The sequence below is a fragment of the Dasypus novemcinctus genome, chromosome 2 (genome assembly GCF_030445035.2).
Source record: "Dasypus novemcinctus isolate mDasNov1 chromosome 2, mDasNov1.1.hap2, whole genome shotgun sequence".
NCBI lineage: Eukaryota > Metazoa > Chordata > Mammalia > Cingulata > Dasypodidae > Dasypus > Dasypus novemcinctus.
In genome coordinates, this window is record NC_080674.1 from 150,894,821 (window position 1) to 150,916,391 (window position 21,571).

A 21,571-nucleotide genomic window follows, 5' to 3' on the forward strand; every position below is an offset into this window, starting at 1 on the left:
ATCCTCAGTATCTAGCACAGGCCTGGCACTTAAGTTGACAAAGGAAGGCAGGAGGAAGGAATGGTATTCTCCCCTGTACTGCACAGTACATCGGTTTCACTGAGAAGCCATGTGCTCTACTCAGAAGTCTTCTCAGGAACCAAGCTGGATAAACTATATTAATTTTCCAATTACCATCTTAAACCTGAATATGAGTATTTTTAATAGAGTAAATCAATCCAAAATTAATCCTACTTGTTTTCTAAAACCTTTGATCCTGTTCCCCACCCCCTGCCAAACTAGAGAATTGCAGAGAAGATTGGGGAAGAGATGAGCAGGTTGAATTAGACAGTTTTTAATAATTCATTTATTCAACAAATATTTATTAAATACCATGATTTATCAAGCACTGGCAATACAGAGGCAAACAAGAAAAGCAAAGTCTTTGCTTTCATTGTCCCATTTTTCCTTTGTAAAGGGGGAGATACTAAAAATTTTTAAAGTGAACTAAATAAGAAAATCTGTTGGAAGGAGAGCGGTGCCTGGAGGGTGGGTAGATGTGGAGTGGTCAGGGATCTCTCTGAGGAAGAGACCTCCTAGCTGAGACCTTTGGGCGGAAATTTGCCAGGTGGGGTCAGGGATATGTGCATCCACTGCTCTCAGAGGAGCAGCTGACCCCAGGCTTCCGGCGTCATCAAATGGATGCACTTGGCAGTGACATCATCACTGAAGAAAGGCCCAGGAAGAAAAGGGTTACATGGAGATGGGAGGAAAGAGAAGAACCAGGTGCTTTGTTTCCCTCTTGGCTATAGTTTATTAACTAAACTCAAGTTCATTTTCCTTGTCCCTTTGGACTGGGGGTAAAGTCTGAATCACGGCCGGAGGGAAAAGTTCTGTGGGGCCTTCAGGGTCAGAAAACTCACATGCAAGCAACTTTGTTTGCATCAGCAAATCCAGCTGCCTTGTGCAAGCACTTGGCCAGCCACTGACTCCCAATGCAAAACAGATGTCTGGGCTATGCAGTGGGAGCTCATAAGGCACCTGAAGTGGTAGGACTTTGTCTTGATAATTTGGGTAAAGAACAGGGGATGTATGGTACTCAGCATGTCAGGTTGACAACAGTAATGGTTCAATGGGCCTGTCTTTGTCCTGGCTTGAGCCACATGGATGGGCCTGTGGGTTCAGAGAGGAGACGCTGGTAACCAGGGAGGACAGGGAAGGACAAATTGCATTCCTGCCTAAGAAAGCCAAAAAACTGCATGTCTTGAACTGTGGAGGTTTTGAACCGCATTTGGCCAGGATGTGGAAAGAGATGGAGTCCCCTAGGCCAGTGAAGGGGAAGTGGGCTCACAATTAGAATTCCATTTGGAGCTGTATCCTAGAAACTACTCTTCTATTTTCTGTCTGCAAGCCATTATATGTCATGCACATATTAGATTGTGGAATAAACTCTTAACAGATAAATAGCTACCTGATTTAGTTAATCATTATATCAAACATTTTTCAAGAAATGCTTTCCAGCTAGTAATATCAATAAATGATGAAAAACCAAGTCCTTCTTAAAGGACCAGGCACTTTCGCATATATTATATCCAGTGCACCCCAGGAGACCCTCATATTTTCTGCCCACTCATTTATACAAACCAGTTTGCAATTCCATATCTGCTCTACTGATATTCATTTACTATATTTGCAAAATTGAATACTGTAATATAATTCTCCTTTGAGAAGGACAAAATAGATGCAATAAGAATTATTTAAGATATTAAGAACAGTAATTTTAAAAGACAATACCTATATATGTGCAATGAAACGAGACTATAAATTGCATACACACCTCCCCCCCCAAAAAAAGTGACAGCAGCTATCACTGGGTGATAAGGTTATAGGTGATTTTTGTTTTCTTTATATTTTTCATATTTCCCATTTTTATTAAGAACATATATTATTTATAAAATCAGAATTTTTTATTTAAAAATCAATTAAAAAACACAAAATACACCTCTTCCTGCTTTCTAGAGATCAATACCCTGAGGCACTGCTAAAGTACCCCAAGGCACCCTCAAGGAAAATAGTTTTTTCCCCTCGGAAAAAATTTGAAAATTTCCCAGAGGGGAGCAATAGCTGACCTTTATATTCAAAATGGTACCCAGGAGAGAGCTAATGGCTGAGGTCTTCAGTCTCCAACACTTAGTATGCACTTAGCTTGGGGAAAAAAAAAAGTCTTCTCTTTCTAAGACGTCCATTTCATGATTCTTTTTCTTCCTCTGACCCTCACTTTTTTGTGTCTTTGGTCAGCAGGCTCTTATTTACAGTAAAGTAGATCTGCTTTTGCATCCCAGCTTCACCATGTGCTCACCATTGGCTCTTGACCAAGTCATTTAAAATCTTTATGCCTCAGTCTGCTCACCTGGAAACCAATAAGCTTATTATGAGGATTCAGTGAAATAACGCTTGTAAGCTCAAGTTAGCACAAGGAATAAATGTTGGCTATTGTCATTACCCTATTGGCTTGCCCCAATCTTCTTTTCCTATCATCATGTGGGAGCATTTTTCCAATTTAGCTAGGTCTCTAATCTCAAGGCCCGTAGTGAGAACTGTGGTCTTCTAGAATGACCCCAGGAACACTAAAAAAAGAGGAAAACCTCAAAGCACAGTTTGTACTTACCTGCTGGCAGCATACTTCCCAGCAGGGGTGTCCAAGCCTTTGGTTGGGCAGCCAGCTTCACTCCTAAGGAATCCCTGGGAGCCTGACTGCCCTGCTCCAGTGCCTGCTTGCCTCAATAAGTCAGTGCTCTCTTGAAGCTATTCCTTTTGGCTTCTCTGACTCAGAATGTCTTAGGTCATTCTAAGAAAGCTTCCCCTCCCCACCTTCCCCACTTTTACCTGCAGTCTTGCATATTTGTCATCCTTTTTGACCTTCAAGCATCCAAAGCCCCATCCCATGTTTGGCGTGTACCCCTCCCTGCCACACACACAGGTCTTAGTCTGGCTGGGTTGGTCCTACAGTGTGATTTGGGGCTGCCACACCCCCCGGTAATTCTGCAAGCAACCAAAGGGTCTTTAAATTCTCTTTCTGCTTAAATCAGCCAGAGTCAAGTTTGGTTGCTTACAATTAAGAAAGCTAGCCAGCTCGGGCTTTCATCCTTCATGCCTACTTAAAGTAAATCTTCCTGCTATTGAATCTCAGGTCTGCTATCCCCTAGACTGTTAGCACCCTGTGGGAAAGGACCAGAGCTGTCTAGACCAGTCTCTCCATCACCAAGCCGAGTGCCTGGCACACAGTGAGCTCTCAGCAGATGCCAACTGAATGAACAAGCAACAAAACCTTAGCACACTGGAGGGGACCAGAAACAACCCCAGTGGCTCTGCTGGACTTTGGCTCTGATGAACTCGCCAGCTTTCTGATTGCCTGGAACCGTTCCTAGTCTGATTCCAGGGGAAACCAGATTTCCTTTCGGCTTTGGCAAGGAAGAAGCTATTCCAGCAGCATCCTGAGTAGCAGGGTGTGATGCTGGCCACTTTGTGAAGTGGGTGAGTAATCCCCCAGGGAGCACTTGGCTTCAAACCTGGCCTATAACGTGGTCATCCCCCAAAACTCCCATCTTAAAATGGAAAGTGGCATTAGTCATGGTGAAGAGCAGACAATAAAAAAAACATTTAGGTGGGGCCCGGCACAATGAAGTGAGTATTCACTGATGAAGGATGAGAGCATCCCCCCCCCCCGCTCTGAGCACTCATAGCCAGGCAGACGGCTCAGTCACGGCGGGCTTTTGAACTGCACCTCTGAATTAGCTCATCACTCAGCACCTCACTCTTTGGGGAGTTGGAAGACATTGCTTTTTTCAGCGTATGGCAGGAAAGGTGGGAGGAAATGGCCTGAATCCCTATCAAAAGTCATGGTTAAGAACACAGGCTTTGGCTTCAAACCCTCCTGTGTCTGAGTCCCAGCTCTTCTGGGTAATAGCTCTGTGAGCCTGAGTAAGCTAGTTAACCTCTGTGGCCTTCAAGCTCCTCACCTGTAAAACAGGTAAAATGATAGCACCAACTACAGGGTCATTGTGTAAGAAACGAAGATTAGTTTAGTTTTCACATAAAGGAAGAAAATATTGATTAATGTAACCTGGCAGCCTACTGCCTCAGTCTCCCACTCCCGGGTTAAGCAGGAACAAAGGAAACCAGCTTAAGCCAGTCCTACAGGCAGTAAAAAAGATGCCCAAGAAAGAGCTAAGTCAATACCAATTCAGCACTAAATTCCATTCCTTATTTGGCAAAGGGAAGCAGGTAAAAAATAAAATGGTTGGACTGTGATAGGGGAAGCAGTTAATCACAAACTTTTGTGCGGGAAAGTTAGATCTTCTCGGATAGGCTGTAACTTCTGGAGTATCCAATCTATGGAGAAACAGAGGAAAGACTTGCATGCTAGGCTTAGGGGTATAAATTGTGTCATTTTTCTTTGTTCAGGGCGCCAGCCACGTTTTCTGGTTGTGCCCCCCTTCTTGCAAGATTGAGAATAAATTTTTTTTCTTCTCCACAATCGGGTGAGCCTTATTTTTCTTCCAAAAGAAGATTTCTTTCTAACAATTGGGAAAAGGAAATAAGAGAGTATGTATAAAGCCCCTAGCATGATGCCTGACAGGTTATAATCATTCAGTGAATGCCATTTACTGCTACCGACAATGTTCTTTTACAGGTTTCCTCCAACAGCCCTCATTGCTTCTTAGCCATTTTATGTTTTTATTTTTTTCTTAACCACTCAGGCTCTATACCCTTACCTCTTCCAGGAGTCATCCTGGACCTCCAACACCCTTCTGAGCACAGGCCACACCCCAACCTCCCGCCAGAGACACTGCTCTCCATTTCTGTATTGTCTTCCCCCCATTTCCTAGGCCTGTTGCAGCTCCTGTACCAAGATCCACTAACCAATATCTGACCACACCACCAGGACCTCAGAATCCATAACCTGGCACATTGGGAAGCAAAATGCATTAGAATATGTCAGTCAGATGTTAATCAAGCCTCACTGACAGACTGGGCACAAGGCCATAAATGATCATGGCTGACCCCACTTTCCAGCGCTCCAGCATAGTGTCTGTGCTCCCACAGAAGCAATTACTGTGCAGAGCTACAAAAGTTACAGAAAGCAAAGTGGACAGAAGTTCAGTCTTATGAAAGCAGGGCCTGGGATTAATTTGAAAAATTTACAAATATAATATTTTTTCCTTAGGAAAGAACATACCATTGGCTTTTCTAATAATAAGCTGCTCTCGTGAGTTCATAATTGGATTCAGATTATTTGCAACAGGTTGCATACATTACATATGTAATAATAAATGATGCACGCCTGTTGAAATTCTTAGCATTACCTCAAACAGTCCTATACCAGTGACCCAGAGACTCAGAGTGGTGGATTGAATTATGCACTCTGACAAAAGACAAGTTTTTAATCTTAATCTGTGTCCTTGTGGGTATGAACCTATTGTAAATAGGACCTCTTGAAGATGGTATTTTTAGCTAAGGTGTGGCCCAAGTGAATCAGGGTGGGTCTTAACCCCTATTGCTGGAGGTCTTATAAAGAGAAGAAACTGAAAACCAGAAGGAGCCAGAAGCCAGAAGGAAGTGGACATGGGAAGGGCAGACACAAGGAGAGCGAGGTCACCATGTGACAAAAAGGCAGAAATGCAAGTCAAGGAACCCCAAGGATTGTGGCAAGCCAATGCCAGAATATTACAGACTTGGGGGAGAAAGCATTGCTTTACCAATGCTTTGATTTTGCACTTCTAGCCTCAAACTGTGAGCCAATAAATTCCTGTTGTCAAGCTAACCCAAATACCAAATATGGTATTTATCATAGTGTTAGAAAGAAATCTTCTTCTGGAAGAAAATAAGGCTCACCTGATTATGGAGAAGAATTTATTCTCAATCTTGCAAGAAGTGGTGCACAGCCAGAAAAAATGTCTGGTGCCCCGAACAAAGAAAAATGACACAATTTATACCCCTAAGCCTAGCACGCAAGCCCTTCCTCTGTTTCTCCACAGATTGGATACTCCAGAAGTTACAGCCTATCCGAGAAGATCTAACTTTCCTGCGCAAAAGTTTACGATTAACCGCTTCCCCCATCACATTCCAACCATTTTATTTTTTACCTGCTTCCCTTTGCCAAATAAGGAATGGAATTTAGTGCTGAATTGGTATTGACTTAGCTCTTTCTTGGGCATCTTTTTTACTGCCTGTAGGACTGGCTTAAGCTGGTTTCCTTTGTTCCTGCTTAACCCGGGAGTGGGAGACTGAGGCAGTAGGCTGCCAGGTTACATTAATCAATATTTTCTTCCTTTATGTGAAAACTAAACTAATCTTCATTTCTTACAATAGCAGCTTGGTAAGCTAAGACACATGGCAGTCATCAGCTCCTCCACGGTTAACAAAATTGTCCACATCTGGCCACAGATGACTAGTGACCTCAGGGCATGTCCTAATCATTCATCTATTCAGTAGTTCAGTGAGTAGCCTCCGCTGTTCTGTGCACATTTCTGTACACCTTGGAAGGTCTTGTAAAAGCATAAGGTGCAAGCCTTGCCTTCCAGGAACTAACAGCCACGCAGTGTAGGTAAATATGCATATATAGCTCTCAAGCAAAAAAAAAAAGTGATGAATATTTTGTATGTATTTATGGGAGTTCCCTCCAATAAATCCCATAAATATATAATGCAAATCACTTAAGATATGGGTTTTGGAAAGGAGGGGTTACTTGAGATGGTTTGTACACATTATCAAGGTTGCAAAAGGCCAAGATTGGCAGAGTGCACTGGGCAGAGTATACAGCATGGGCAAGGGACAAAGGGAGGAAATGCAAGGAAAGAGTGGGAAACAAACAGCACACATTGAATTAAGATTGGCTCACATATAATGAGTTCATGGCAAGATAATTTATAGCTAGATTTTATATTCCACTGCCTGCTTAGCATCTCCACTTGGATATCCAACAATTATCTTCAACTAGAAATGGCCCAAACAGAATTGTTGATTACACCTGCCCAGCTTCCTAGCTTTTCTTTCCCAAGGATCCCAAATCTTAGGAAATGTCCACAGTAAATGTTGCCTCAGACTAAAAACTAAGAAGTCATTCTTAATCTCTCTCCTTCATCTATCCCAATCCAATTCATCAGCAAGACCTAATAGTTCTAACTCCAAAACATATACCCCCCAATCTGACTTCTTCTACCCTCTCCATCACTACCAACACCTTCCAAGCTGCGCCATCTCTTACCTGCCTCCTTGTTTCAGTTCTTGTCCTCCTACAGCAGCTTGCTTTCTTCTTAGAGCAGCCAGAGTGATCTTCAAAAACCTAAGTCAGATCACCTCCCCTTACTGGCTTAACAGCCTCTAATGGCTTCCCACTGCTCTTAGAATGAAATCCACACTCTCTCCCATGACCCACGAGGCTCAGGCTCAGACCCCAGCCCCTCCCTGGCCGCCTCCCTTGCTCATTGTGCTCATCCACACTGGCCTTCCTTTCCTCCCTTGCGCTCACCAAGCCCCTTCCTGCCACCGCATCTTTGCGTGTGCTGTTCCCAGCCTGAAACGCTCCTCTGCGCTCAGATCTCAGCGCAGGTGTCTCGTCCACAGAAGGGACTTTCCAGATCATCCTAACAAAGGAGCCCCCTCTCAGCTTTTCTCTATGTCAGAGCCCAATTTTTCCTTTATAGCACTTATCTGAAATGCTCTCAGATAGTTACGGCATTGTTTATTTTTCTGTTTCATCACCCACTTCCACAAAAATTGCGAGTTCCGCAGGGACTTTGTCTCACGCACCTCCACGGTTCCTCTTCAGCAGTCTTCCCCAGAAACGCCCTCGGGAGTTATTTAGGGAATGCAGGTGCCTTGCCCCCACCCCCACCCCAGGGACTGATGAATTTTCTGGTTTAGGGCCAGGCAAAAGAGAAGTTAGCTGATTTAATTTTTTACCATATGCAGATTTTAACCCTGGGTACATCGATTACAGATCCCTTTAATATTTAGAGTTGAGAACCACTGACCTAGAGAGAAGAAATCTCTGTCCCATCAACTCAGTGTGGGTCTCCGGGAACTTGTAAGAAATGTGGAATCTCGTGCCTCCCCCTCCAGACTAACAGAACCAAAGGTGGCAGTTTATCAAGATTCTCCAGGTGACTCATAGGCATATTAAATTTGAGAAGCACCTATCTCGCAGAAATGCAGAATTCCTTTGGATTTGGCTGCTTGAGTTTGCTACATCTCTAAGATAAGAAGGTGTGGGTGTCCCTCAGAATGCTGGAAATGCGGTTCTGAAACCACAGAAGGAGAACCAAAGGGGAAATGCCCATCACCACCCTAATGTTCACAGATGCTCAGCGTCCAGGGGATAGGGAGACCATCAATGGAGAGAAGAGCAAGAGAGGAGAGAGGAAAACAGAGTTCATGGACCTTAGGGGAGCACCAGCCAGGGCACAACAGGAGAAAGGGAAGCAGTGAGAAAAGAAAGAGACTCTGATAATGAATGATTACAAAACTTCCCAGGCAGGAAAAAAAGGTGGAGAATGGGGTGGCAGATTCTGCAGGTAAGTCAAGGAACATAGAGACCAAGAAATGACCACTGGGTTTCAACCTCACTAATGGTAGATGGGGAAACTAGGGGAGAGGAGGAAAGGTTTGAGTTAATGGTAAAAGGCAGTGAGTCCACACCACCCTTACAGGAAGTTCTGGGGCGGTACAAAAAGAAAATCCATGTCTTGGTAGGTAAGAATCCAGAGAAGCCTTTCTTGAATGAGAGACTTGAGAAAGGTTATCAATAGAACAGAAACCTGCGGAGAAAGAGGGGGAACAGATTAAAGACCTAAAAGAGAATTTAACTGATAAAACCAGGTACTGGAGGAGGTAGGAGAGAATCAGATTAAGAAAAGATATTCGATTTATGTGCTTGTTAATGCATAGATTGACGTAGTAGAAAAGAAATAATAGCAGGATGCCTTCAGGGAAGGAAACTAGGGAGGGGTGGGGTAATTTAGGAAAACAAACACGAAAATAAGAAACACCTGGGAGTCTTCTGCCCAGAAATTTACAAATGTTAACATTTTCTCAAATTTGCCTCAGATCTTTTTTTTATATAAAAGAAATAAAACATTAGAGAGAAAATTGGACTTGCCCTTGTTTCCCTTTTTCTTGCTATATCCAGCTCTCTTCCTCTGAGGTGACCACTACTATGAATTATGTGTGTAGGTGTGTCTACTGTATGTAAACAGGGTATTCTGTGTGCATGGTTCTGAAGCAGGCTAGTAAGAGAGGGAATCAGTAGATGGATCTGGAACCTGGCAGAGAGTCCACATCAGTGGACATCAGTAACCCCAAGATGGCTGCTGGAGGACCCTCCCCAAGGTTCTGCCCTTCAGAACAGACTTCTTCTGGAAGCCAGGAGAAGTCCAGGATATTCCCCAAGGACTTTGTCATTGGCCCTCATCAGGGATTGTTGGGTGAGATAATCAATCAAAACAACAAACAGCTGGAACTCCTCCCCTGCCATTAGCAAAGAGTGGAGTAATTAACAGTTCATAAAGCAGGCGTGAGGCCTGAAGCACCTTGCTCCCTCTCGCCTGTGGACGCCTGTCCTGCCCTCTGCGCACCACTCTTGCCGTTTTTCCTCTGCCATGTGGCCATGCAAGTAAAACCTGGGCATTTAAAATCTATAATGGGGAGTTGTAGCCTATAAATCAGCCCACTTTATCACTTTTCAACCCCTTCCTCTCTACCTGGGACCCCTGAGCTGTTATTTTCTCCAATCTCTCTTCCCTCCCTACCTGAATAAATTACTGGCCTAACTCACCGATGTGCTCTTGAAACTCATTTCTGCAGCCTTGTCAAGAACCTAGACAAAATCCAGTAACAGTTCTGAAATTTGTTTTCATTCACTCAAAATTATTTTTGAGATTTTGATACATTATTTGTAATATTTGTTTTAAGTACAATAAGTAAATTCCCATCTTACAAAGAGCCTACATTGTATTGATATATATTCTTTAGGGGTTCACATAGAAGTTGTTTACAATGTTTCACTATTCTCCACACTGCTACTATGAGCATTCTTGTACCTGAGGAGATGGACATTTCACTGTTTTGTCTTTTGAACTTTCTGAATATTTAAGTAAAAAAAAAAATTATTTTCTTTAGAAACCCACAGATTAGTATTTCTCAAAGTGTGATCCAAAGGCCACCCAAATCAGGATTACGGCATTTGTTTTAAAATGTAGATTCCTGGGTCCTGCCCCAGACTTACTGAAGCAGAATTTTGGGGGGTTCAGCCTGGGAATCTCCATGGTAATAAGCTTCGCCAGGTGATTTCTTAGGCATCTGCCAGTTTGAGGAGCACTGGATAGACAGAGAATTCCTCTGAGAGGGGGAAGGAAGGGAAAACAGATGGATGGTAGAAGGAGTTGGTGCTGGGGAGAGAAAGAAAGTTGATTGATTTGGGGCCAGGCACTGAGCTAAAGTGTGTCATTTGGGTTGTATCATTTAAAGGAGAGGGAAGGGAGATCCATGGGTTTTATCAAGATGACAGGTATAAAAGGTTCCAAAGGACAGCAAAGGTGAACAAGGCAGTTAAAAAGTCTGTGGAGTCCAATTAGCCTGGGGTTCGAATTCTTACTTAATGGCTGCGTCCCCTTGGGTAATCACGTAACCACTCTGAGCTTTAGTTTTCCTCACCTGTACCATGATGATGGCAATAGTACCTACCTCATAGGGTTTTTTTGAAGATCAAATAACTTAAGGCATCTAACTTGGTTAAGCTTCATACGTGGCCAATAGATGCTGCTGCCGATGTGCCTGCTGTTCTTAGCCTGCACCCTTTATAATCAGCACACACACACTTTATAGAGTCTGGCTCATAGTCTCGTGATTTGAAATGTTAAGAGAGGCTTATAGTCCCTGTCTCCCCTCCCCTTCCCTTCTCCGGTTGACTTCCCAGATCCCCTACACTCCACAGTCCTGGCCCCACCATGTCCCAGAAACAGGAAGAGGCCGGCGAGGAGAAGCAGGACGCGCGGGAGAAGGAAGGTATTCTCCCTGAGAAAGCCGAGGAGGCAAAGCCAAAGGCCAAATAGCCAAGCCTAGGGAAAAAACCTGGAGGCGCCAACTTCTTCATGAAGAGTCTCCAGAAAGGGCAAGAGTACTTTGACTCAGGAGACTACAACAAAGCCAAAGCCAAGATGAAGAACAAACAACTGCCAAGTGCAGGACCAGACAAGAACCTGAGGACTGGCCACCACATCCCACCCCGCAGGTCTGCCCCAGAGAAAGTCCTGGCTCGTCACCAGCAAGCTGGCGGGTGGCCAGGTTGATCGATGCTGCCCAGGGCCCCGCCAGGTCCTGAGACCCTGCCCGCCTGGGTCCGGTGCTGGCCCCTGCCCCTCCCTGCTTTAGCAACCAGGGGTCAGGAGGTAGCTCGGGGGCGCGGGCTGAGGAAGACGCCCCTGCCCGTCTGGTGTCCCAGCACATCCGGTCCCTTGGCCTGAGCGCCAAGACTGTGAACCATTTTTGTTTTACCTTTTTTCCAAATAACTGCTGGGAGAAATCTCAGTGAAATTCTGGCGGGGGTAGGGGGGGGAATGGGGGGGTATTTCAGGGAATATAAACTAGGGCTTGGAGTTGGTAGAAACGTTCTTGACTCCACTCCTCCTCAACCGTATGGCTGGTGTGGGGTGAGTGGAGGGGGAAGTAGTGGAGGTGAGGGGTTCTTACTCAGCTCTGCAGAAAAATGCCTTGTTTGCTTGGATGTGGCTGGGGACCTGGGACCAGATAGAAGAAGCTGTTCATCTACATATTACAGATGCAGACAGCTGGTCCTGCAGGGCTCGCTGAAATCTCAATGTTAAATGTTCACAAAACATGTCCTCTTGAAATAGATTTGCTGTGGGGAGGAGGGCAGTGAGTCTGAGGAGCCTACAGAACCCAGGAGACGTTTTCAAATTTGAAATAAAAAAAAAAAAACAACATAAAAAAACCCAATCCAGAAAAAAAGAGAGGCTTATAGTGACTGGATATTGCTTTAATATTGAATTATTGGTGGAAATCACTGTCATTCCTGTGGAAATAGAAGACCAACATATATAATGAGCTATATAATGAAGCTTCTAGAAATACATTAAAGTGAAAAATAGGGGTTTCCTGTGTTATTGGGAGTTGGGGTCTGAGTGAGAAGGATAAACATTCTAACTATAAAGATATGGCTTGATGCACACTACCCCCCGGCTGCAACAGCTAAACTATCCCGGCTGGGAAGGTGCTGAAGCGTAACTGTGCCACTGCCCAGAAAGAGGCCAGACAACCAGTGGTGGTGGTGGTGGTGGGGGGTCCTACCTGTAGATCAAGGTGCACCTAACTCCAAAGGCACCTCCCTGAGTCTCAAACCAGTTCTACTCTGTCATTCTCCTTGCCACAGGAGGCGGAACCTGTACGGCTGCATCTGCGAGCAGCGGGGAAGCCCCTGCCCCTCGAGAGCCGAGAGCCGTGCGGCTTACCCTCGCCTAGGCTCGAGGTCCTCGGCCGCATCGGGGGGTGGGCCGCATCGGGGGGTGGGCCGCATCGGGGGGTGGGCCGCATGGGGGGGGGGTGGGCCGCATGGGGGGGGGGTGGGCCGCGTCGGGGGGTGGGCCGCATGGGGGGGGGTGGGCCGCGTCGGGGGGTGGGCCGCATCGGGGGGGTGGGCCGCGTCGGGGGGGGGGGGGGTGGGCCGCGTCGGGGGGGGGGCCGCGTCGGGGGGTGGGCGGCCGAAGCCGAGGCAGCAGCAGCGGCGACGCTTAGCCTGAACGTTCATTAAGGGCTCACTATCAGCGCTCTCCTACACGCCTCTTCCCTCGCCGCCTCGTAAACCCCGGGGTGCAGGTCGTGGAATTCTCTCCCCCACCCTCACTTTACCGAGGAAGGCACTGAAGCCGGGGGAGGTTAGGTAACCGTTCAAGGTCGCAGATCCCGGAAGGGAGGCGCGGGGGTCGGCGCCCAGACAGGCTGCCTCCAGGGCTCGGCGTCTGGGTGCAGCCTCCCGGGAGGGTTCCCGCCGCGCCCGGCGCGTAGAGAAGCCCGCCACCCAATGCTGTCTCTCACTATACGTCAATTTTTACAACTGGAGCCATTCAGACGGTAAGGTTGCAATTCTTTTTCCTCGACAAAGACGCGGCGCAGAGATGTCTAAAAACGTGCGTGGCGCTGCGAGGCAGATGGGCTGTAGACCTGAAAGCCCGGCTGACGGAGCCTCGGAGCTGCTCCCGAGAGTGCGCTGACTCATGTTTGAAGCTTATGGAAGGATTGTCCCATTCGATGCTGCGGCGACCCCCGAGGCTAGGGCTCTTAGGACCCCCCTTTTAGGAACAGAAGGGCCGCGGGAGCCGGGCAGGCTGTCCACACCCCCGCCATCCGCCCGCCTCCCCGCTCCCCGCCTCAGTCCTGTCCCCGCCCGGCAGCAACCCAGGAGGCCGGGGTCAGCGCCGGGGCCTGCGGGGGCCGCAGCCCTGGGCCTCGGCCGCTCGTCGCCGGCCACTCATTCGTGCGGTCCCGGGGCCAGCGGTCTTGGCCTGGGCACACCTGTCCACTCCCTGTCCCTTCCACTTCCTTCTGCCCTGGGTTTCCAGACAGAGTCAGGAATGAGTTCACAGTGAGATTCGTGTTGAGTGTAATTTTCCATTTATAGATCTCCTTCTCCCCGTCTCGTTTTTTTCCCCTTGGTATTTGGGATCAAGTTTTGGTGGTTGTTTCTGAGCGCTGTGGTCAGCAGCCCAGCTGGTCATTCATTCAGAATGTCTGCAGAAAGCCAGCGGTTACCCGTGCAGTTGCTAATTTCTGCGGCCTTCGAGCCTGCTCTGGAACCCTGCCCTCATTTCCAAAGTGTTAAAAAGAAACATTTTGACCTGGGCCCAGCAAGATCTTTATCCTGGTGACAATGATGAGAATGCTAATTACAACAGTAACAGCAGGCGACACTTACCACACACTTCTCCCCGTGGTTTACAAAGATGGACTCATTTATTCCTGTGTGGTAGGTGCTGATCTGATCCTCTTTACAGAGACAAGGAAACTGGCTACTCAGAAGGGTAGGGTGTGGCTGACCAGGCCCAACCCGGGGGCTGATCCTGCTGGCCTCTCCCACCTCAGCCCACCCCGCTCTCCCCCTCCAGCACGGGTTCTGTTCCTTGGATACACAGTGTGCGCTCCTGCCGCAGACCCTTTGCACGCGCCCTGCCCTCTCCCTGCACCACTGTCCTCTCCATACTACAGCCAGTTTACCCCACAACCAACGTTCAGCTCTCCACTCAACTGTCACACTCCAAAGCTGCCTTCCTGGACCTCCACAACCTGATGCCCCATGACAGCCCTCGTGGCACTGCATGCCTCTCCTACTTCTTTCTGTGCAGTTTTCTGGTTAACAGCTGGCTCCCCCTCCAGACCATAACTGCTTGAGGGCAGGGGCTTGAAAGTGCTACTTTGTCTATAACTCCATCATCACACTCACCAGGCTGGATTAAACTGATGTGTTTATTCATCTATCTCATCCCTTGCCTGTGAATTTTTTGAAGGCAGTATGGAGATCTTTTTCTAACACAGTGCTTGTCTCAATAAATGTTTGGGGAGTTGAACTGAATGAACTGGATTTAATTAAACAGTGTAATTTAGGAAAGAGCACGTGAAAAACTGGGAACTTTGGATGGAGGAAACCCACGAAATACGATCCTTCAGAACCACCCTTTGGGAAATCTGGAGTGATTTTAGAGAGACTGTTAGCTTTTCTATCATTCTAAGTTCACTTATAATGTAGATAACACAACAGAAGTATCAATAGCTTTCCCAACGAACCATATTACAATTACAAATTTGAGAGAAGTGGAGAAGAAAGACGGTTTGCCTTTCCAAGTTTCATCTGAAGTTTAGGAAAAGTCGGGCATGAATAACTAGTGGAATCTCATTGGCAGGTGTATTGGGATTTGGTTCCTCACAGCCCTTGGCTTTGCATCATTTCTTTATCTCTCTTGGATGACCTTGCCTGGCTCATTCTCAGGTGCCGTCAGCTGCTGTCTTCAGCCTCATAAGTGCTACGGCCTGGTTGCAAGGAACAGTCTCCTCTTTGGAGAGAGACTTTTGCAGGGGCTGACCCCCTCAGTCTTAGTTTCCTAGGGCTGCTGTTACAAAGTCTCACAAACTGGACTCTTAAAACAACACGACTGTGTTCTCCCACAGTCCGAGGTCGGGGCGTTGGCAGGGCTGTGCTCCCTCCTGCAGGCTCTGGGGAAGATGCCTTCCTTGTCTCCTGCAGCTCCTGGTGGCCCAGGCGTGCTGTGGCTGGGGCAGCATCACCCCAGTCTCTGCCCCCGTCTTCACCTGTGTGTCCGTGTGTCTGTGTTGTCATCTGGCCTTCTTGGAAGCACATCAGTCCTTGGATTTAGGGCCCACCCTAATCAAGTATGACCTCATCGGAAGTTAATTAAGTGCTCTCCCAGGAGGTTTTGTGAAGACAGTGCCAGGGAGCCCACATCCAAACAGGGCTCGGCCTCAGTGCTGCCCACCTGGTTCCAAGGAAAACAGGCATGTGCTTGAAGAGTTGTTTCTTTCAGGCTGCCTCCTCCTTCCTATCACAATAGATTATAAGCTTGTTCCTTGGAACTAAGAAGCTAGAAAGAAGGCATATCTGTGTTGAAAAGATTCAACCCAGTTAAATTCAGTAGTAGTAGCACATGGTAGAGTAATAGGTCATTGAAAGAACACTGCCCATCTGGGAACCTGTCTTGACACTCTTAGGTTTCCAAGGATTTTGCAACAAAAACGCCGCTGGGTATCAGACGTTGTTGATTCGAATGGCACTATCCTCGCCTTGTCCACCCTGTGAACCAGCTCTGAGCACACTCCCTGGCACATAATAGTTGCTCAGCAATATTTGTTAAGTGAATACAGGAAATATGAGGCTGACTTAAGTTGCTGACAGCTTTCCAGAGTGGGACAGGAATCTTAGCCACCCCTTGCTCAAATGCATTGGGTAATGGCACACAGAACTGTTAGCCTTTCCCCTTTGGCTTCTAGACCTAGTTCCCACTAATTCAAAACCAGGAATTTTATTCCCAACAGTTAACAACCTTAAAATTGGAATCTCAATGGTTAAACTCAGATTTAAGAAGCTATTTTAAAAAAAATAGTAACCAAAGAGACCGAGCCCATGTAACTTGAAAATATAGCACAATTATTGTAAAAGAACATCTTGGGGTTTTCAGTGGCTAAAGCAGAAGAAACTCAAAAGATTCGTTGACGTTAGAATTGGAGGGCTAGAGCCGCTTTCTAAACACTGATGATGTCCTGCCTCTGGGTGCATTGGGCCCAGATTGATGCAGTGGAACGCGGGTCCAGAAGAGGGCGCTCTGAGCCAAGTATGCGGAGTGAGCCGCAGAGGTGAAGTCGGAGCGCCCTGTGAAAAGTCTTTACACTTCATCTTTGTTTTTCTTGCATGTTTTTGTGTTCTCCAAAGGAATGAGAGATGTTTTTTTCCCCCACTCTGTGCCAAAGAATGATCTTCTGAGAATATAATTAAACGGATCATTTGATAGATATAAATACCAAATTGTAGGAGTATAATCATTTAAAAAAATTTTTTTAAAGCGTGCTTCAACCTTTGGTCTCCCAAAAATATGTGAACAAATTTCCCATACCATGACTCTTTTGACATGTTTAAATGGGCCATCAGGAAGGAGTATCATTTTCGAGATGTTGGCTCTAAGACTTAGAAGATAGTTGGTCAAACTGGGAAAGATGGATAAAAAAATCCCTTTGAGGATTATTTATATTTGTCCCATAGTTATCAGGTTAATAAGAATTACTTATGCATAAATATGGTCCTACCCACGACATCTTGATTATAAAGAAAGCTGCGTATTCATCAGGAAGGGATACTTTAAAACCTTGTTTTCAATTTGTAAGTTTCATTGGAACATATCTTCTTCCCTGAACTTTTCATTTTCATTTCCTGAGGGAACAAAAGATAAATTCAACAAGCTCTTCAAGAAAACCGCACACTCTTGTGCAGACACTGTCACCAAGGCCAGCACTAAGAGTTTGTGGAGGACTCGAGACATGCCCAAACACCGGTATAAGAGGTTCACCACAGCACTGTTTGAATGGCAAAAGTTTGGAAAACAATAGGACCTCAATAATGGAATGGTGACATAACTTTATATCCAAACAAATGCCAAGCAACCATGAGAGAGCTAGACATATATATATACTGACAAGGAGAGCTACCCGTAAAATGTTGTTGAGTGGAAAAAGGGAAGCCATAGAACAATATGTATGGAATTATACCACAACTGATTTTTTAAATTATATATGTATATGTGGATTCATAGATAAGAACTTGAAAAAGTGATTACCTTTGGGCAATAAGTTGGGGCAGGTGAGGAGGAACTTGCATTGTATTTTGTTCCTGCAGGTTTTTTATCTATGTAAAGGAAAAATTAATGTCACTTGTAAAGCTTTCTGAAAAGAGGGTGAGAATGCTATCCACTGAACCTTTCTCTTCAGGTAGATTCTTTCCCACCTGCAGAATCCTTCATACCTGACTTGCTCCTTCCCCACCCTCAAATTCCCTGCACAGCCCACCTCTCCAAAGTGACAGCACCCCCAGCACTGCCCACTCATCCTCAGCCCCCAGGAGCCCCCCTTCCACCCACCACGACCCTGCCCTGGAGAGGCTCACCCATGGCCTCCCAACCTCCAAGGCCAGGCTTGCACACTTGTGATCTGTGAACCAGGTGGGGCCTGTGGCTCTGCTCTGCTTGAGAATCATGTAGGTCGTGGTAGTTGTTCTTAACCAATTTGAAGTTTACCAGCTGGATGATTTCACATAAAATGCCCACCAACTGGCTTCTCTTGAACCATTAGGAGATATGACCTATTGCTCCTGCCTTCCTGCCTGGTTGGAGCTGAGAATCAGTCTGAGCGTGTGTCACACACCCTGTGGATTCTTGTGGGCTACATGGACAGTAGAACTTTTTTTTGTAATAAATGATAACTGTTTTTTTTTTTAATTTTTAAATTCATTTTTAAAAAATATTACATTTAAAAAATATGAGGTCCCCATGTACCCCCCACCCTCAGTAGAACTTTTAATCCCATTCTAGATGATCCTCCCCTTTTTGAAATCCCCTTATCTTGTTTCAATAACAGTGCTGTCTTCTGGGTCTTCTTTCCCTTTAACTGCTCTTGCTCCATGTGTAGCCCAGATTCTTTTCCTTGGTGAACATGCTTTGAAGTAGAGAAGACATCCCTCAGGGGCTTGTCTAGGTTCTGATCTTTTATCAGTGTCCGTGCGCTCCCTGCCTGTCTCTGTCTGCCTCAGATGCCATCGACATCTCCAAAATCCTGCTCCTGTACCTCCATCCTGATCTCCACATTCACAGCTCCCACCATCTACAGGAAACCTTCTTAGACATCTTGCAGATATATCCCAAGGTGATCATAGCTTGTTCTCTCATGAACCAGACAGTCCTTGCATTTCCTTTGTGTGAATTAATGACAGCGATGTGCTTACAAAGTAACCCAAGCTAGAGCCCTTAGTCATATTCCCTTTTCCTTCACAATCATAGGCCTCTCCTAATGATTCAGCCTAAATATTCCTTAATTCCCCCTCTTTTCCTTCTCCACCATCAGACCACAGCAAACTCTCGACCTTCATACATGACAATTGCTTCTAACTTATCTCTCTGTAGCTTATGTCCTCCTACTTTATCCACAACTCTGTAGTTTTGTCCTCCCAATCCAAAAACCTCATCCGGCCTTACCCTCACACTGCCCACAGACCAAAGTCCAAAGTCCTTATCTTGGCTTTCAAGACTGTATATGGACTAGCTCCAGTCTTTATTGGCAATAACTGAGCATTCAGTATGTGTCAGGCCTTGGAGATACTTTTGTGAATAAGACAATCATGGTCTCTGCCCTTATGGGACCATGTTGTGGTGGGGTTTTACAGACCAAACATACATACATGCACACACACAAATTAAAGGAAAAGAAAGAAAACTTGCCAGTTGTGCTTTGGAGGATAGTCCCTTCAGGATCAAGGAACCAAGATAGAGAATTAAAAATGAATCAACTTTAGAAAAAGTGGTCAGGGAAGATTCCTTGAGGAAGTGACATTTAAGCTGACTTGAAGAAGAACAAGGTGCAGCATGCAGAGATTTGGGAATAGTTTATACCAGGCAAAATCCCTCCTTCTCTACCAGCCTCTCTTTACTCCCTTCCTATTTCTTCTGCACCCCGTGCATGCTGAAGCACCCTCTAGTACCCACACACATTGTGCTCCATGAGCAGCTTCGGCCCCACCTGTGAATTCCTCAAAGAGAGAAACTGCCTTGGGCATTTGAGTGCCCAGTACCTGGCATGCAGTAGGCTTAATAATTGTGAGATGAAAAACTGTATGATATTTGCATGGATGGATGGAAGCACGTATGTGCTGAGCTGAACTAGGTATAATATCTTTTGGGGGAAAATTGCATAACCAACAAAGCTGAGCCTTGAGTTTGCTGGAATTGACCTGTGCTGGGGGATATTTGGCTGAAAAGAGCTCTCATTCAGGTTCTCTACCACCTTGGTTAATGTAAGTTTTTCTTTTTAACCTTCTTTGCTATTGTTGAATGGGTGAGTAATTTTTTACTAGAGAAGTTGTGGGTTTAAAGAACAATCATAAAGATGGAGGACTAGAGAGGCATAGGTATCACTTCTCTCCCAGAAAAAAATAGCTAGAGGACAGGTGGAGGCTGCCTGGAGGGATACTCTGGGGCTCAGGACACCAGGGGAAGGTGAGACACCACCCAGAAGAGAGAGGGGTGAAGGAAAGAAGTCTCAGCTGACTGGAAAAACCCCATGAGTAAAGCTGCACAGCAGCAGTGGGTTCCCATCCCCCCACCCCTGGAGCAAACAGCAATCTGCAGAATGTAGTGGCTGTGGACTATAGCAGCTCCAGGCTTAGGGGGTTGCAGGAGTCCTCTTCTCCAAGAGAGGGGGGAGGGACACAGTCTACAGCAAATTCAGATTTTGGCCACCAAACTTGCTCTGCTGCATTGGAGACATGGCACACTTCCAGGCTGATTGGAGCCACAGCATGGTTTGCACTAAAAGCCCGCAGGAAGCTAAAGATAATTTGGCTTCTCAAACACCCTCCCTACTGCCCTGGGCTGACTACTGAGGAGGCAGAGAGAGGGCGAGTGTCACTAGACAAGGGAGGAGAATAGCTTCTGAGAAAGTTTATGAGAGTTGGCCTGCCCTGAAGACATTGATTCAACACCACCCACCTTGAAGTGAATGCATTCTCCCCTAGCATCTGGAGTCTAAGCTGAGAGGTCGCCAAAGAGTGCCATTTGCCTGGTACACCAGAAAAGTGCACAACAAGGAAAATAATAATAAATAAATACAAGAGGCAAGCAGGTGCCTTTACTGAACCCCTTCTCCAAGGCCCTTGGAAACAGGTGTGCCCTCCACTACTGGGTCCTTAGCCCTGATGTGAGCAGTGAAACAGGGGCAATCCTACATATCTAAAATAAAGTGAACCAAGAGACAAAGAACAGTGGTAGCACATGGCTACATAACAGTAAATCCCTAGGTAAGAGAGAGAAACTGGACATCAGAGTAAATTCAGCATTATAATCAGATGCCTAAACATTAGCAAAAAATTACAAGCTGTACTAAGAAAAAGGAAGATATCAAAGCTCCAGATGAGACACAGGACTCAAAACAACTAATCAATGAGATTCTTAAAAATCTCCTAAATCAAATCATGGAGTTGAAGGACAATGGCTGAAGAAATAAAAGACATTAAGAAGACACTGGGTGAGCACAAATAAAAACTAGAAACTTTCAATAGAAAAATAAAAGAACTTATGAGAATGAAAGACACAATAAGTGAGATTAGAAATACAATAGAGGCATACAACAGCAGATGTGAAATCATAGAAGAGAATCAGTGATGTAGAGAGAACAGCTAAAATTGAAAAGAGAGAAGAATGAGAGAAAGAAAGAATGGGAAAAAATTGAGCAGGGGCTCAGGGGGTTATATGATAGCACAAAGTATACCAGTATACATGGTATGGGAGTTCCAGAAGTAGAAGGAAGGGAAAAAGGGCAGAAAGAGTATTTGCAGAAATGATAAATATATGTGTCTAGGAAGCACAGTGTACTCCAATTTGAATAAATCCAAATATACCCATCATAAGACATAAAATATTCAGAATGCCAAATGCCAAAGATAGAGAAAATTCTGAAAGCAGCAAGAGAGAAATGAAACATCACATACAAGGAATGTCCAATAAGACTTAGTACAGATTTCTCTTCAGAAACCATGGAGGAGAGAAGGCAGCAATGTGATATAATTAAGGTACTGAAAGAGAAAAACTGCCAGTCAAGAATTTTTATCCAGAAAAACTGTCCTTCAAATATGTCGGTGAGTTTAAAATATTCACAGATAAACAGACACTGAGAGAGTTAGTAAATAAGAATCCAGCTCTGCAGGAAACACTAAATGGAATTCTGCAGCCAGAAAAGAGAAGATGAGAGAGAGGCT

General features: G+C 45.6%; 2 protein-coding genes across 8 annotated transcripts in view; one reads left to right on the top strand and one right to left on the bottom strand.

Annotated features, from left to right (window-relative positions):
• The window catches only part of ARHGAP26 (Rho GTPase activating protein 26), a 1,052,546-nt gene that overhangs the window by 423,941 nt on the left and 607,034 nt on the right, over nt 1–21,571 (top strand). The gene's annotated exons all lie outside the window — the stretch shown is intronic.
• Nucleotides 1–21,571, bottom strand: part of FGF1 (fibroblast growth factor 1) — a 142,902-nt gene that overhangs the window by 63,401 nt on the left and 57,930 nt on the right. Inside the window, exon 1 of one of the 4 annotated variants that reach the window (XM_071210403.1) lies at nt 17,388–17,450. The exons of the other annotated variants lie outside the window; for them this stretch is intronic. The gene's annotated coding sequence lies outside the window, so the exon portion shown is untranslated. Of the gene's footprint in view, nt 1–17,387; nt 17,451–21,571 lie in introns of those variants that run through there. 4 annotated transcript variants of the gene reach the window in all.